Source organism: Mus pahari, chromosome 4 (genome assembly GCF_900095145.1).
Source record: "Mus pahari chromosome 4, PAHARI_EIJ_v1.1, whole genome shotgun sequence".
NCBI lineage: Eukaryota > Metazoa > Chordata > Mammalia > Rodentia > Muridae > Mus > Mus pahari.
In genome coordinates this window covers 57,859,431-57,873,823 of record NC_034593.1, presented here as the reverse complement: position 1 = coordinate 57,873,823, position 14,393 = coordinate 57,859,431, and positions in this window count along the sequence as shown.

Here is a 14,393-nt window from a genome sequence, read left to right as displayed (position 1 = left end):
CAGTAACAGCAGCATGGGGTTGTTTGAAGCTGTGCTTCCTATGGGAAGAGCGCTGGGTTCCACTCTTGACTCCAGTAGACAAGAAGGTAATGCTCTGACCCCTATGAGTCTCATCTGTAATTGGATTATCTTGTTTTGCTAGGTTGCTGTGAGTTTTAGAAAGCATGCATTTAAAGGCCTGGCATGGAGAGTATTTTCTAAGCCCATAGTTAATAATTATTTTTGCTGTTCTTTGGGGGGTTTTACATTTTTATTTTATTTTGTTTTATTTATTATCTTTTGAGTCAGGACTTTGCTTTGGATCCCTGGCTAGCCTGGTACTCACTATATATAGCCAGGCTAGACTCGAACTTTCAGGAAACCTCTGCTGCATGATTGTCTGCATGGACATCTGGTTTAATGATTACTCGTAATAGTAAGCTGATAAAGACGGTAATTCTTCATACCAGATGAGTTGAATAATGGAACTACCAAAATCATTTCCTATGGATGTTCACTCACAGCCTTTTTAAAAAACATTTATTTAAATGTTTTCAAATATATAAAGTAAAAAAAAAAATAGACTAATACACACACACACACACAGAGAGAGAGAGAGAGAGAGAGAGAGAGAGAGAGAGAGAAACAAATTGCCTTACCTTTATGTAATTTTGCTCAATTTATTTAAGTGGCGAGAAATGTAATGATTCCTGTGTGACCATGGTTTATAATTTTTTAAACCTCTTGGGAAATGTTGGTATCTTTTACTAGGAAGGGAAAAAGCTTAACAGGAAATTGTAAATAGTGGCAGCTTTTACCCTGTCAATTTACTGCCTGTTCAGAACTTAACACCCTTTAGGTCTGTGTGGTGTGTCTACAAGCATGTCCATTGCCTGGACCAGTCAGCTCAGAGGAGCTATGAAAACCTGTCAATGACATTGGGGTCAACTCTAAGTCCAATAGTGTCTTTCCTTCCTTCCTTCCTTCCTTCCTTCCTTCCTTCCTTCCTTCCTTCCTTCCTTCCTTCCTTCCTTCCTTCCTCTNCATTATATAGCTTTGGCTGGCCTATAAACTATGCCTACCAAATGCTGGGATTAAAGGCATTCACTACTACACTTGGCTGATGTTTTCAAAGAGAACAGAGCCTGCCATTGTGAGCCCAGGCACTGAGGCCCCACCTGCCTCTTAGACTCCACATCTGTCCTGCAGGGGATCCCTTCCAATGGGGGAGTACCCAGGGGACTGAAATCCTGCAGTTACCCTGAGTGAAAGAAAGGGGATCCTGGGGGGGGGGGAGCCTGGAGGCATTTCACAACCTTCTTGCCTCCCAGCAAGACTTGTACACCTTAACTGGTTGCCAATCCTCTGCCAGCAGCTAAGGCTCCTTGTTCTTCAATCTTTACTCTCACTGATGAACAAAACATCTCCAGTGAACACTTCCGGCTTCTTCTGGTTTATTTATTCCTAACAGGACACAGAGTTGAAAACAGATCCTCCTGATGACGAATGGCCCAGCTCCCAGCACACAGATCTTCCAAGCCCTTAGTTAATGATCACTTTGGTTGTTGTTGCTTGGATTGTTTTGTTTTGTTTGTTTGTTGCTCTGCATTTTGGAGACAGGACCTCGAAGCAGTGTGTGGTTTTGCAGTTCTCACCTTTGGAATCTGCCAGGAAGCCTCTGAGAGTTCCACGTGTAGTGTGTAGTCAAGCACCTGGTCACAGGATTTATGCACATGTGATTCTGATGCTCGCTCCTCCCAGGCCTTCTAGAAAGGGCACTTTCCCACAGAGTTGGGCTACTTACTGCAAAACTACCCTAGAGCGCTGCCTGTCAGCTGCCTGTCGCTCCCATTTCCACGGGTCCCCTTGCGGCCCACTGACACCCCCTAAGAAGAACTGAATGCCTAGAACCTTGTCTTGGGCTTACCAAGCGCTAAGACTTCTCTCCAAGGCCTCGCTGTTTCTCTGCTTTCTTCCTTTCCGATTACTGTGGGCATGTGACATTAGGCATTCTAGAATTGGGACACCTCCGAGGCTTGAGAAGTTTTTTAAAGACCGCCCATTTTTAATAAACAACTAACTTGATAATGAGAGGCAGGGAGGGTAACAGGGGGAAAGGCAGGAATGATGGACAGTTGGCTGCTAGTCAGAAATTAGCAAGCGGCCCAGCTCCTGATTGTTGTCAGTGAAACCCAAAACATTTCCTCTTTAGCTAGGATGTCTTGGGGGGGGGGGGGTTGTTCGAGTTGTTGTTTGTGTGTTTTTGAGACTGGGTTTCTAAACTCCCCCAGGGCAGATGGCCTCTACTTGAATGCTGGGATTACAGGTATGGGATTGACCATGTTTACACGGCAGTGGAGATGAAAGCAGAGATCCACCTGAGCCACTGGCCAGACCTCATACCTTTCTTAGAACACATTTTCATTCCTCTTGAGGCAGGAAGTGTTATGCACTGGGTTTTGTTCCTCTGCTTGTTAAATAGGAGACAAGAAAGATGCCCAAGCAGTCAAGAGTTCTTGTTGTTCCTGACCAGATCCCAGTTGAGATCCCAGCACCCACTTCAAGACTCACAACTAAAGAACTGTAACTCCCACTTTGGAACCCGCGCGCGCGCGCGCGCACACACACACACACACACACACACACACACACAGAGGAGTAAATCTTAGATTCTTTTCTTATTTAAGAATAATAAAGAGTTTTCTGTCAATGTATGAAAAGGTTATATTATATAGTGAGAATCCTTGAATTTTTTTTTGTCACACTTTGCTAGGACAGCCTTCAAGGCCCTGTTCATCCTGCCCTTATGCTGAGTTTTCCCGCGTATTTTTATTAGTATGAGACCACAGCTTTCCCTTGTCTGTTTTGAAGTTGCTTTATTCATTATAAATCACCATATTAAAATATCTAATATTTTCCCAAATGCAGAAAGACATCAGACAGATGGGAGAGAAAAACTTAGTAATTACACCCTGCCTCTCTCTCAGCTGTTGGCAGAGACCTATATAAATCAAACCCAGTGCCTCATCCTCTCCTGAAGCGTTGAATGGTACCAGATCGAACACTTTTGTGGGGCTCATATGACTTCCACCCGAAGAACCTGGAAACGTGCCTGCAGTCACTGGCTGCTTATAGTACCTCCGAAAGTAAATGCCTGCCACAAGAAAGGGTTTGTTTCTTCTGAAGGAATGAATCCCACTCCTGGATACTTCCCGAATTTGCTGGGTGAGTCTTCCCTTGAAAACAGTGAAATAAGGAGCCATAGAAAAAAGCTCCTGTCCCAAAGGCCTGGATGTTTCTCTCTGGCTCCTCTTGTGTGCCTTTGTACAGCTGGTGGTTAGTTACATGGTCCTGTGTTTACACACCAGTAGCCTGAAAAGGCCAAGCAGTGAGTTAGCTGCACCGGGTCTGGCCACCCATCTCAGTGCATTTATTTGTCCTTTCAACTGACACAGACTTTCCAAACACTGATTCACATGCTTCCCTTGGAGATAGGCACACAATGTCACATTCCTGCCTTGTCAGAGATGAAACAGACGCAGGGGGTCAGGTGGTGGTCCAGGGCCACACAGCAAGTATGTTAGTCACAGAGTCCAAAAGTACTCAGGCTAGGCTCAGGTTCCTCTGATCCCAAGCCTAACTGTGCCTTGTCCTCTGGATAGCACACCCAAATGGCCTGTCTCCTAAGCAACGTTGGTACACATTTACCGAAAGTACCACTGGCCGAGTGCAGCACCTACTAAGCTTGCCAAGGGCTTTGGTTCTGTGTTGGACTTATTAAGAGCTAGCAATGGGAGCTTCAGAAAAGCAGGGAAGAAAATGTTTCTTGGTTGCTGTAGCCCAGCACTTACACCTGTACCTGGTGTACTAGCTAGCTTTGTGTCAACTTGACACAGCTGGAGTTATCACAGAGAAAGGAGCTTTAGTTGGGGAAATGCCCCCATGAGATCCAGCTGTGGGGCATTTCCTCAATTGATGATCAATAGGGAGAGGCCCCTCGTGGGTGGGACCATCTCTGGGCTGGTGGTCTTGGATTCTATAAGAAAGCAGGCTGAGCAAGCCAGGGGAAGCAAGCCAGTAAAGAACATCCCTCCATGGCTTNTGCATCAGCTCCTGCTTTCTGACCTNCTTGAGTTCCAGTCCTGCATNCTTTGGTGATCAACAGCAGTATGGAAATGTAAGCNGAATAAACCCTTTCCTCCCCAACTTGCTTCTTGGTCATGATGTTTGTGCAGGAATATAAACCCTGACTAAGACACCTGGTATATAAGACACTCAGTAAACACTAGATGAATGGTAAATCGTCACTGAATTCTGTTAATCATTGGAACCTGAAGCTGAGCCTTGCCTGCCTGACACCTTTGTGAGTCTTCAAGGGCATTTAAAAAGATTTTGTGTCTGCGTGTGGTGACATATACCTATAATCCCAGCATCTGGGACCACGATGCAGAAAGATTGCAAGTTCCAGGTCAGCTCTGTCTTGGTAAATTAATACACCACAAATAAAATTAAAACAAAACAAAACAAAACAAAAAAAAAACCAAACAGGCCCTTGAAACTCTCTGAAAAGAGCACAGACGACTTCTTCTAGAACGATCTCTATATGCTACACATAAGGACTGGAGCCACACATAAGGACATGGAAGCCTGATGCTTAGATCCTGCTCCCTCGGACAGAATAAAGCATCAGACCTCCTGATGACCTTACAGTAGTTTTTTAAATGCAGCTTCACTTTAGGGGTAGCAGATAGCTACAGCCACATGGCTGCCCACTGGTCTTAGACAGAAGACTTACATGAAGAGCAGCTATGTCCCTATCTGTGCACTTACAGCCCAAGCTGAGCTGAAGCACAGAGTCCTGTGAGCAGTGCATCTAAGAACTGGCATTGTTATGCCTCCAAGTCAGGCTTGGCAAAATGAGGCTTGCAAGACAGCTCTCCTAGGTAGAGGGAGATGGTCTTGGTAGAGCTCATGGAAATGGTCTTGGTAGAGCCTCTGGAAGTCATCACAGTACACCCATCCCACTAGGCAGGCTGTGATCCCTTGGTCTTCCTCCCTGCACTAATTAAGTTACTTAGGGACACTTCTTATTTCCCAAGCAGAAAACTAAAGGCAAATAGAGGAATTTCTAAATCATTTAAAAGTGCAGAACATCCCTCCATGGCTTTTGCATCAGCTTACAGATTACTCTGTTTTCTTTGGGGGGTGGGGTGGGGGATGAGAGTTTTACCCTAGAGGCCAGGCTGGTCTGAAACTCACAGTAAGCCTCCTTCCTCAGGTTCCAAGAATGCAGTGACAAGCAGGGGCCACCACACCCAGCCACATGCTTGAGAATCTACAAGGAAATGTGTTGGGAGATCTTAAGTGGGACAGAATTCCAGTATTGCTTCTTTTTAGCATCTAGTACATTGTGTAACCACAAGTACACAGTCCCTTTTCATTAAGATATATGTTATAAAATGTCTGAAAAGTATGTTATAAAAGAAAAGTATCTGGAACCCTCCAGATTAGTTTTGGAAATCACATGTTGCCTGTAGAGTGTACCCCATCTCTATGCTGTATTTTCGTCCTAAGTTTCTTCCTCAAGTGCTGAGGTCTGGAGGATTAGAATTTTCTATCACTCTTCTGAAGAAGGCCTGATCCTTTCTCACTGTTAATATTGAGGTGTTTCTAGCCCAAGAGCCTACTAAGAGTCATTGACAGACCCAGAGAAATCCTTTGGAGCCAGCTGCCTCATGTCTGTCCCACACAAGATCACCCAGTGCCACCACATTCTCTTGGAGGCAGTTCACACGAGTCCCTGGGTTGCTGAGGTTAAAGATGGCAAAGGCCACTAAGACATTCCCATGATTGTATGCTTGAGAATGTATGCCCAACCAGGAAGGAGCTGAGAGCTGACAGATGAGGCTGTCATTATGGAGACAGCCCTTTGCTGGCTGCCTTTTCCTTCATCTTCAAATGCAAGACCGACTTGAGACTCACTCAATAGTGGGGGAGGGGGAAGGGGGGGGCTTGGAAACAGCCACCCAGCTGTGTGGCTGCTACTCAGCCTCCAGAGCTGCTCTGTAACAGTGCATTACATAACCTTGAGAGAACACTATTATCTCTGTTAAAGAACCAGGCAGCAGGGCAGTGGTGGTGCATGCCTTTAATCCCAGCACTCGGGAGGCAGAGGCAGGCAGATTTCTGAGTTCGAGGCCAGCCTGCTCTACAGAGTGAGTTCCAGGACAGCCAGGACTACACAGAGAAACCCTGTCTCAGCAAAAAAAAAAAAAAAAAAAAAAAAGGCAAAGGACCCTCATGGGGATAAATGAGCTTAAGGCATGGCACTCACGGATAAAAGTCTACATAAGAAGTGAACAGAGAAACATGTTCTCTGGCAATAAAAAGGAAGTTCCTTCATATATTTAATTAATTAAGATTGAGAAATATTTTCCATAGGGAAAAGTTAGTTCCTGTCCCGTGTCTCTCAGGATATGTATAACGTCTGGAATACTCAAATGACATTGTCGTGTCTTCCTGGTGCCAGACCAGTGAATGGGTGGTACAAATGTTAATACCAACAGTCATTACTGAAGTTTCCCACATGGCTCAGTCCAATTAATTAGGCCTAGCCAAACCTGTCAGCCACACCCAGGACCCAGCTGAATAACCCTTAGGATTCAGGAACACCCCTTCAACAAACACTCGTTTGTTACTACCTGTGTTCAGTGAATCACTTTTGGATTTTTCCCCGAGAGAGCTTCCTCAACCCAGCACTCTAGACCAAAGTCAAAAGCCTCTGCTTTAGAGTTCATTAAACAAATGTTCTTTACACTGTCTTACAAATGGTAATTTATACTTCACTTTGACCTATAGTTTGCTCACAGCCCAGGATAATGCAACTAGGCTTTTAGGTTAAAATCAAGGGACTGGATAGTGTTTTCCAGCCCTATCTGTTTCCCCTAAAGTTGATGTAAACCTTAATTTTCTCTCCAAAGCCTATGGACTGTTAGCAGAGTATGCCAGAAACTCCTCTGGGCCCTATGCTTTGTACATGTCTTGGAGAGATCTGCAGTATTCCCGGGCAAAGTCATGTTCTTGGGTACCAAAGGTACTATATGTACTCTGAGCCAACTGTTTCCACCAAGGCATTTATTGAATGCCAATTACTACCAGGTACTAGGCGAAAAATACAGATGCCTACCCTTTCTGATCTCTCAGGTTTACCTTCTAGTTGATGTGCAGGTAAGGAAAAGAAGATGAAAATAAGAAACAAAGGAACTTCTGATAATAAGCAATGCTAAAATAACTCAGAGGACTGGTGGGTTGCAGCTCAGCGGTAGAGCACTTGCTTAGCAGAGGTAAGACCTTGAAGTGGTCCCCCAGTGGCTCCCAAAAACATGTGGAGGGGTCATTTGAGTCAGCCTGATGGCACTATTATACATCCTCACAGTCTGTTGCACTTCTCTAGTTTATTTATTTATTTTTGAGACAGTCTTACTTTATAGCTCTGGCTGGCCTAGTTCTCACTAAGTAGACCAGGCTAGCCTCAAACTCATAGAGGTCTGCCTGCCTCTGCATCCTGAGTACTGAGATTAAAAAGGAGTTTGTTACTATGTCTAGCTTATACATCTCTGTTTTAAAAGCAACTCCACAAAAACATACACACACACACACACACACACACACACACACACACACACACACACACGAAGAGATTGTTAGGAGGCCACTGTCCTGTTTTTTACTTTGGTGAAGGGGAGGTATCTGGAGGGATACTGACACATTGATTCAATCTCTAAGGTAAGTGACTCAACAACCCCACTTCTAGGAACTTGGTCTGTCAATATAGAACATGCTCAAGAAGGTATGTGTAAAAGATACCTCAGCACAGTTTGTAGTTGACAGCACTAGCAACAACTTGAAAGTTCATCAATGAGAAGTAAGCATTCATACAACAGAACACTTCACAGTCATTAAGGAGAATGAAGCTGCACTCTAAGATAAACTGTCAATGAAAAAAAGCAAGGGATACAAATGGTGTGTTTAATATCCCATCATCTCTGAAAGTGTTTTATACACACACACACACACACACACACACACACACACACACACACACACACATATATACATCAATGTGATCCTTGGAAGGACCTTATGGGCTAGAGATGAAGTGTCACCTAAAAGGCTCAAATGTCAGAAGTCTGACTGCCAGCTGACAGGTGCTCTCAGGATGTGACTGGATCTTGAAGGCTTTGACCTAATCGTTTTAATCCATTAGTGAATTCATAATTAGTTTTTGAGAAGAAGGTGTTAACTGTGGAAGGTGGGGCCTGGCTGGAGGAAGTGGGCCACTGGGGACCTACCTCTAAGAAGTTTACTTTGTTCTGGCATCTTCTTCTGTCATCTCTCTCCACTTCCAGATCACAAGGAGGCCAGTTTGCATTTTTTCCACACCTTCCTTCACAATGATGTTCAGCCTCACTACAGTCCTCTATAGCAACAAATTAAGCTGATCTTGAGCCCAAATCTCTGAAACTGTAAGCTAAAATAGACTTTTACTGCTTTCAAATTGTCTATGCAGGGTCATCATTGTTTGCCTGTTTGGGGCACAGTGAGAAAATGCCAACTAGCTCAGGTATTTAAGAAATTGGTAACAGCTTTTGTCTTTACAGGGGAAATTCTACATATTCTTTTTCTGTTTTGTATTCTTATGCACATATTTGGCTATTCAGAAAAGATATTTTGGAAAAGCATTGCCATACTGGGAATTATACATCTTTCATTTTGTGTGTTCTACCTTGAATGTAAATGCTATAGGTAGGCAAACGCACTTTAATCAGTGCTATAATCACATGTAGGTGAACAATCCTTAGCCAGGGCAGGATGCAGAGATCAAATATAAGGAATGTTTCATTCCGTTTTCTCTTAGGATGACTGTCCTTCTTAGAAGACTTATCTCTAACCCTGTCAAAGATTTGAAAGGCTACCACGATCAAACAGAGACCTGAGAGGGGGTGGGGAATGGGGTCTTGAAAGTTATTTGCAATCTCTCCTTGGGTTCTAAAAACAAACCTCTTCCAGCAGAAATGTCATTCCAACCCTCACAAGTACTCAACTGTGGGACACTGTGTTCAAAGACAGGTAAGTAATAGGATGGAAATCAAGTGTTCTCGGCAGTCTGTATTCTGAGCTAACCCCGGTTTCCTACAATATTGTGCCAGGGAAGATCAGCCAAGAATACTCAGAATCTGCTCATCATGAAAATAAAACGTGTCTCATGTTAAATAAAGCGTATCTGCATATGTAAAAGCCTTATTTAAAAGAAAATTTGCCATCAAGAACCTGAACTAGTTATGGAAATGATGCTCAGTCTCTATTTTTAAGATGCATTAAATATGTATCTTCGTGGAGATGTGAGGAATTAATTTGCTTTGGGGCAAAATTTCCATTACTTCTGAAGTGGGTGTGGGAATTTATGCAGGGGCAGAGCTTGGGGAATTGGCAGAGTGGCTGAGGCTGCTGGGAGCAGAACTGCTCATTAGAAAAGGCCACGGGAACACCCTGAGAGCTGCTGCATGTGAAACTGAGTCAGAGAGCACAACCTGATCACGGAGTGCAGAACAACAGAAACTGCCAGTCATGAGCCTGGGACCAGAGCTTTGCATGTTCCCTCTGAAACCAAATGCCTTTGGTCCGCTGATTCTCAAGCTGGCTCCAGATGAAAGGTTCTGAACACTAGCTCAGGAGTCCTACCTCAGTCTCCTCCTGCAGCAGAAACCCCTCAGAGAGAAATCAGGAGGAACCCTCCAGATATCGGGCCTGTCATCTGTGCCCAAGAAACCTGATCACAGAGGAGGCAGCTATTAAAACGTGGGTCAGTACAGAAGGCTGGGCTAACTTCTGGATCAGAGTTCTTGTTCTCATACCGAGGCTTCTGGGAAGGCCTTTCTTTCTGGCCCCTGACAACAAGCCCTTTAATAATCTAGGGCAGAGGGACTGGTTGACATAGAGTATGGGCACTAGGCAATGGAAATTGGGGACAGGAAGAGAAAGGAGGGAGAGAGATGAATGGGGGACGGGAAGGGAAATAGATTCTAGAACTCATGTGGTAACATCACTGACAAGAACATTCTCTAATAGGTAGCAGATATGTCCGTGCCCTGTGAGGAATTTAAATTTTATTTCTCTTCTTTTCTCTTTTCTGAAGTTCTTTGGGGTCCTTCAAGGTCTTAGTATTAATGATTCAAGCTATCAATTGACTATTTCTTAAATTGTCATAGAATCATAGAAAGGACCTTAGAAGTCTGTACCACTCATTTTACAGATAAGAAAACTGAAGCCTGGAGTGGTTGGTGACTTGGTTAAAGCTCATAAAATATCAGGGACTAGAATTCAGGCTGTTTTTCCAACTAGCCAAATGACATTAATTTCATTCACAATTCTATTCACTGTTTTGCATGTTCAATTCAATTCCCCTATCCTGTAGAGAAATTCTGTTGTTCTTAGGAATGACATAGGAGACAGCAAAGCTTATATATAGGGGCCTATAGAGTTTACTGTAACTAAAAAAGTTTTGTTTTAAGACAAGATCTTTTTCTTCAGTACAGACAGGTTGAATTCAAACTCTTGACAATCCCCCTGCTTTTAACTTCCTCAGTGTTGGAATTACAGGTTCAAATTACCATTCTTGGCTTAAAGGAATTAGCAAATAGTGACCAGAATGGTTGAGGCATAAAAATTGATCCCAGCTCAACCAGCAATGTCTACTAAGTACCACCTAATCATCAGCTGGGTGCTGTCTAGACTCAGTACTTAGTCACTGCAGATAACACTCACAAGGTACCTAATCAAAAATGAATCCGGTATTTTCCAGTTTAGTATGTCTAAACAAATGGTATAATTTGACTTTAAATACATTGCAGTTTACCAGAATTTTCTGGTTTGGCAATTTATCCTGATCAAACCAATGAAATTATTTCCACTCTGGCTGTCTAGGTAAAAAGAGAACTGGAAATTTGGTGCTGTGCCTTGAATCACTTCATACAGCGCATTTCCCAGTGAGAGTGAAACAGCTGATTGTGCTTAACTAGGGGAAGGTCATCTCTCCTTCATTTGGGGTTGGGGCTGTGAGGTAGTGACACTTGGTGGATATATATCACCTCAGCCATTGTGTGATAATGTTTATCTAGAAATCCCACAGGCATTGGAAGAAAATACTTCCAATATTTTTGGTTCACTAGACAACCCTGAAAAGGTCTTATAGTTTAGATATTAAGTATGGGGGCCCCTACAAAGGCTCATGTAAGGGGCATGGTCTTCACCTGATAACATTATTCTGGAAGGTTCTAGAAACCGTAGGAAGTAGGACACAGTCACTAGGAAGGGCATCTTTGGGAAGATCTTTCCCCTCCCACAGTTCCCAGCACTCACATGGTAGCTCACAACCATCTTTTACTCTAGTTCCAGTGATTTGGTGCTCTTCTGACTTCTGCAGGTAGTAGGCACGTTTGGGGTGTGCCATGTATACAGGCAAAACATGTTCATTTGCCTTTCTGCTTTCCTACTGTGTGAGAGCATATGAGAGTGTATGTCAGATGCTGCCTCCTGGGTCTTGAGCTACATAGGATTTTCAATTAGATATTACCATGCCCCAAGTATTGTTACAAGACTAATGTCACATACCTTAAGATCTTTAATCACCTATGTAAAGCTCCTTTGACCAGTAAGTAACATGGTGTTGGGTTCCTAAAGCAGAATTTGGATATCTTTGGGGGTTCTGCTCAATTCATGACACTACCATTCTTGCTGTTGCTACAGTTACTATTAATGGATAAAATCTGATTGCATACCATAAACTAGATGCTGCTCTGCTTTACATACATTAATGCTTTACATTATCTAAATTTGCCCACAACCCAGTTACTAAAATCATATGACTTTCTTGAATAGACAGGCCTGTGACTAAGTGGCTGCTGACAAATGGCAGTGATTTAAAACAAAATTGGGTAACAATGATTCACAAAAACCTGCATTCCCACTCATCTAGCATGGCATGTATACACCAGCAAGTTCATTTTAAGACTGCAGAAGCTGTAGCTCTAGAAACATGCAGGTATGTGTCTAGAGCCATGGGTAGAAGAAACCTGCATTTACAATGAATTCAGCTACTTTTATAAGAGGCATTATATACACCAGGTTCAGTCAGCTTAAAAATCACTGAGAACAATGCTAGTTAAACTTATTATTGCTATCCTTAAAATGAAAACCAACTATACCCAGTTCAGAAAGTTTGACTTACACCCTTGAACAAAACACTATTAAAATGAGAAGCTGGAGGTAGGGGGTGGGGGTAGGGACAATGCAACTCAGTAGTACAGCATTGTCTAGCACACATGCTCATGGCTCCGGGTTGTGAGTAACACAAAACAAAGACTCTTAACAGCTTTTGAACACTTACTTAGTTGAGTCTTTAAGTTAAGTAATTAAAGTGATTTTAAGATTAAATATAGTTGCCAGGCGTGGTAGGAGGCAGAGGCAGGCAGATTTCTGAGTTCGAGGCCAGCCTGGTCTACAGAGTGAGTTCCAGGACAGTAAGGGCTACACAGAGAAACCCTGTCTCAAAAAAAAAATTTATATATATATATATATATATATATATATATATATATAAAATTAGTTATAAAATAAATAAGTTATATAAGCATGAAGAATACAGGAACTTACTAACCCAAATTAAATCAAGCTATAACGCATGCTTCTACCCTTTTTTGCTTGCTTGTATCCTATCATCATTCATGGCCCATCACTGAAAAGTTTCATCTACACTGTGAGTTGGTCCTATTTTTATGGCTTAAGTCACTCTTTGAATATTTTTGAGGGAACTTAATGCCTACACAGAACTGTCAGGTGACTCTTTTTCTGAAACTTTAGCCTTACACAAAGATGTTTGTCAGCAATATTTCCTGATATGTGTAAAATCTTTAAAGTAATCAACAACTTTAAATATGACATAATTTAAGTGCCATGTAAAAAAAACCCATGTAAGCTTATAAGGAAATAATACCAGTTATTTGTATTTATATATAAGTTTACAAAAAAATAAAGTCTCAAAGAATATTTCTAGTATTTAGGGTTTTTTTGAAAAAGAATTTCAGATTAAAGTATATCCCAGACTTACAGTCCTAGCTACTACAGAACCTGAGGTCAGAGAATGCAAAACTCAAGGTCATTCTGGACAACTAGTAAGACCCAGATTCAAAACAAAAGATAAAAAGAGGGTTTGTGATACAATCAGTGGTAGAGTGCTTGCTTACCATATACAAGGTCTGGTTTTCCTCCCTAGTACTGTAAAAACAAAGGATAATAACAGTAAAAAAATGTGGATGGGGCTAGGTGCACTGACTCTTGCCTGTAATCACAGTACTTGACTGAGACAAAAAGATCTTCATTGGTTCTAGTCCAGCTGAGGTACATAGTCTGTGAGTCCCAAGAATGCCTGGACTGCAAAGTGGGACCTTGTCTTAAAAATATCAACAACAAAAGTCCATTTTAAGATAAAGGTACCAACTATGGAAAAAGCTGTAATTTGTCTGGGATTAGAACTTAATTTCATGGGAGGCTGAGGTAGGAGGAAGGCTCTGGTTTTGAGACCAGACTGTTCAAATATATGAGAAACAAAGTCAAGATTTAAATTTAAATTCTAAGGAATCAAATATGTAGAAACTCTGTTTACATTAAAGAAAAAGAATTAGCCTGGGCGTGGTGGCACACGCCTATAATCCCAGGACTCGGGAGGCAGAAGCAGAGGCAGGTGGATTTCTGAGTTCGAGGCCAGCCTGGTCTACAAAGTAAGTTCCAGGACAGCCAGGGCTACACAGAGAAACCCTGTCTCAGAAAAATTAAAAAATTTAGGCCAGGTTTGATGGTGCAAGCCTTTGATTCCTGTGTTTAGGAGATGAAGGCAGGCTGAGGCCAGCCTGGTATACTGTGAGTTCCAGGACTGCTACACACACATACACCCATATACAAACACGATGCAAACAAAGCTTTCCTAGTATAGTATTATACAATAGTGAAATATCTCAAGGAGCTTGTAGGCTTGCTCCCTTGATGTTTCAACTATATTGAAATGAAATGATACAAATTATAGTTGTACTGGTAGGAAGAAAGCCAGTAAATGTCTTTCAGTATGTTTCACCCAGATTCATTACAAAATTTAGACCAACTTTATACATGTATGTAATTCAGAACAATAAATACTTATTACAGGAACTTATAAAGTCATTATTATTATGGTATAGATACAGTTTGAGATATTCACATATACTCAGCAGGAATTTCATTACACTGAAATCTTGAGTTTACAATTCCTTTTAATGTTTTTTTTTCTTCATACACTTGAAAGTAGCATTTTCAATTAGCTTGTT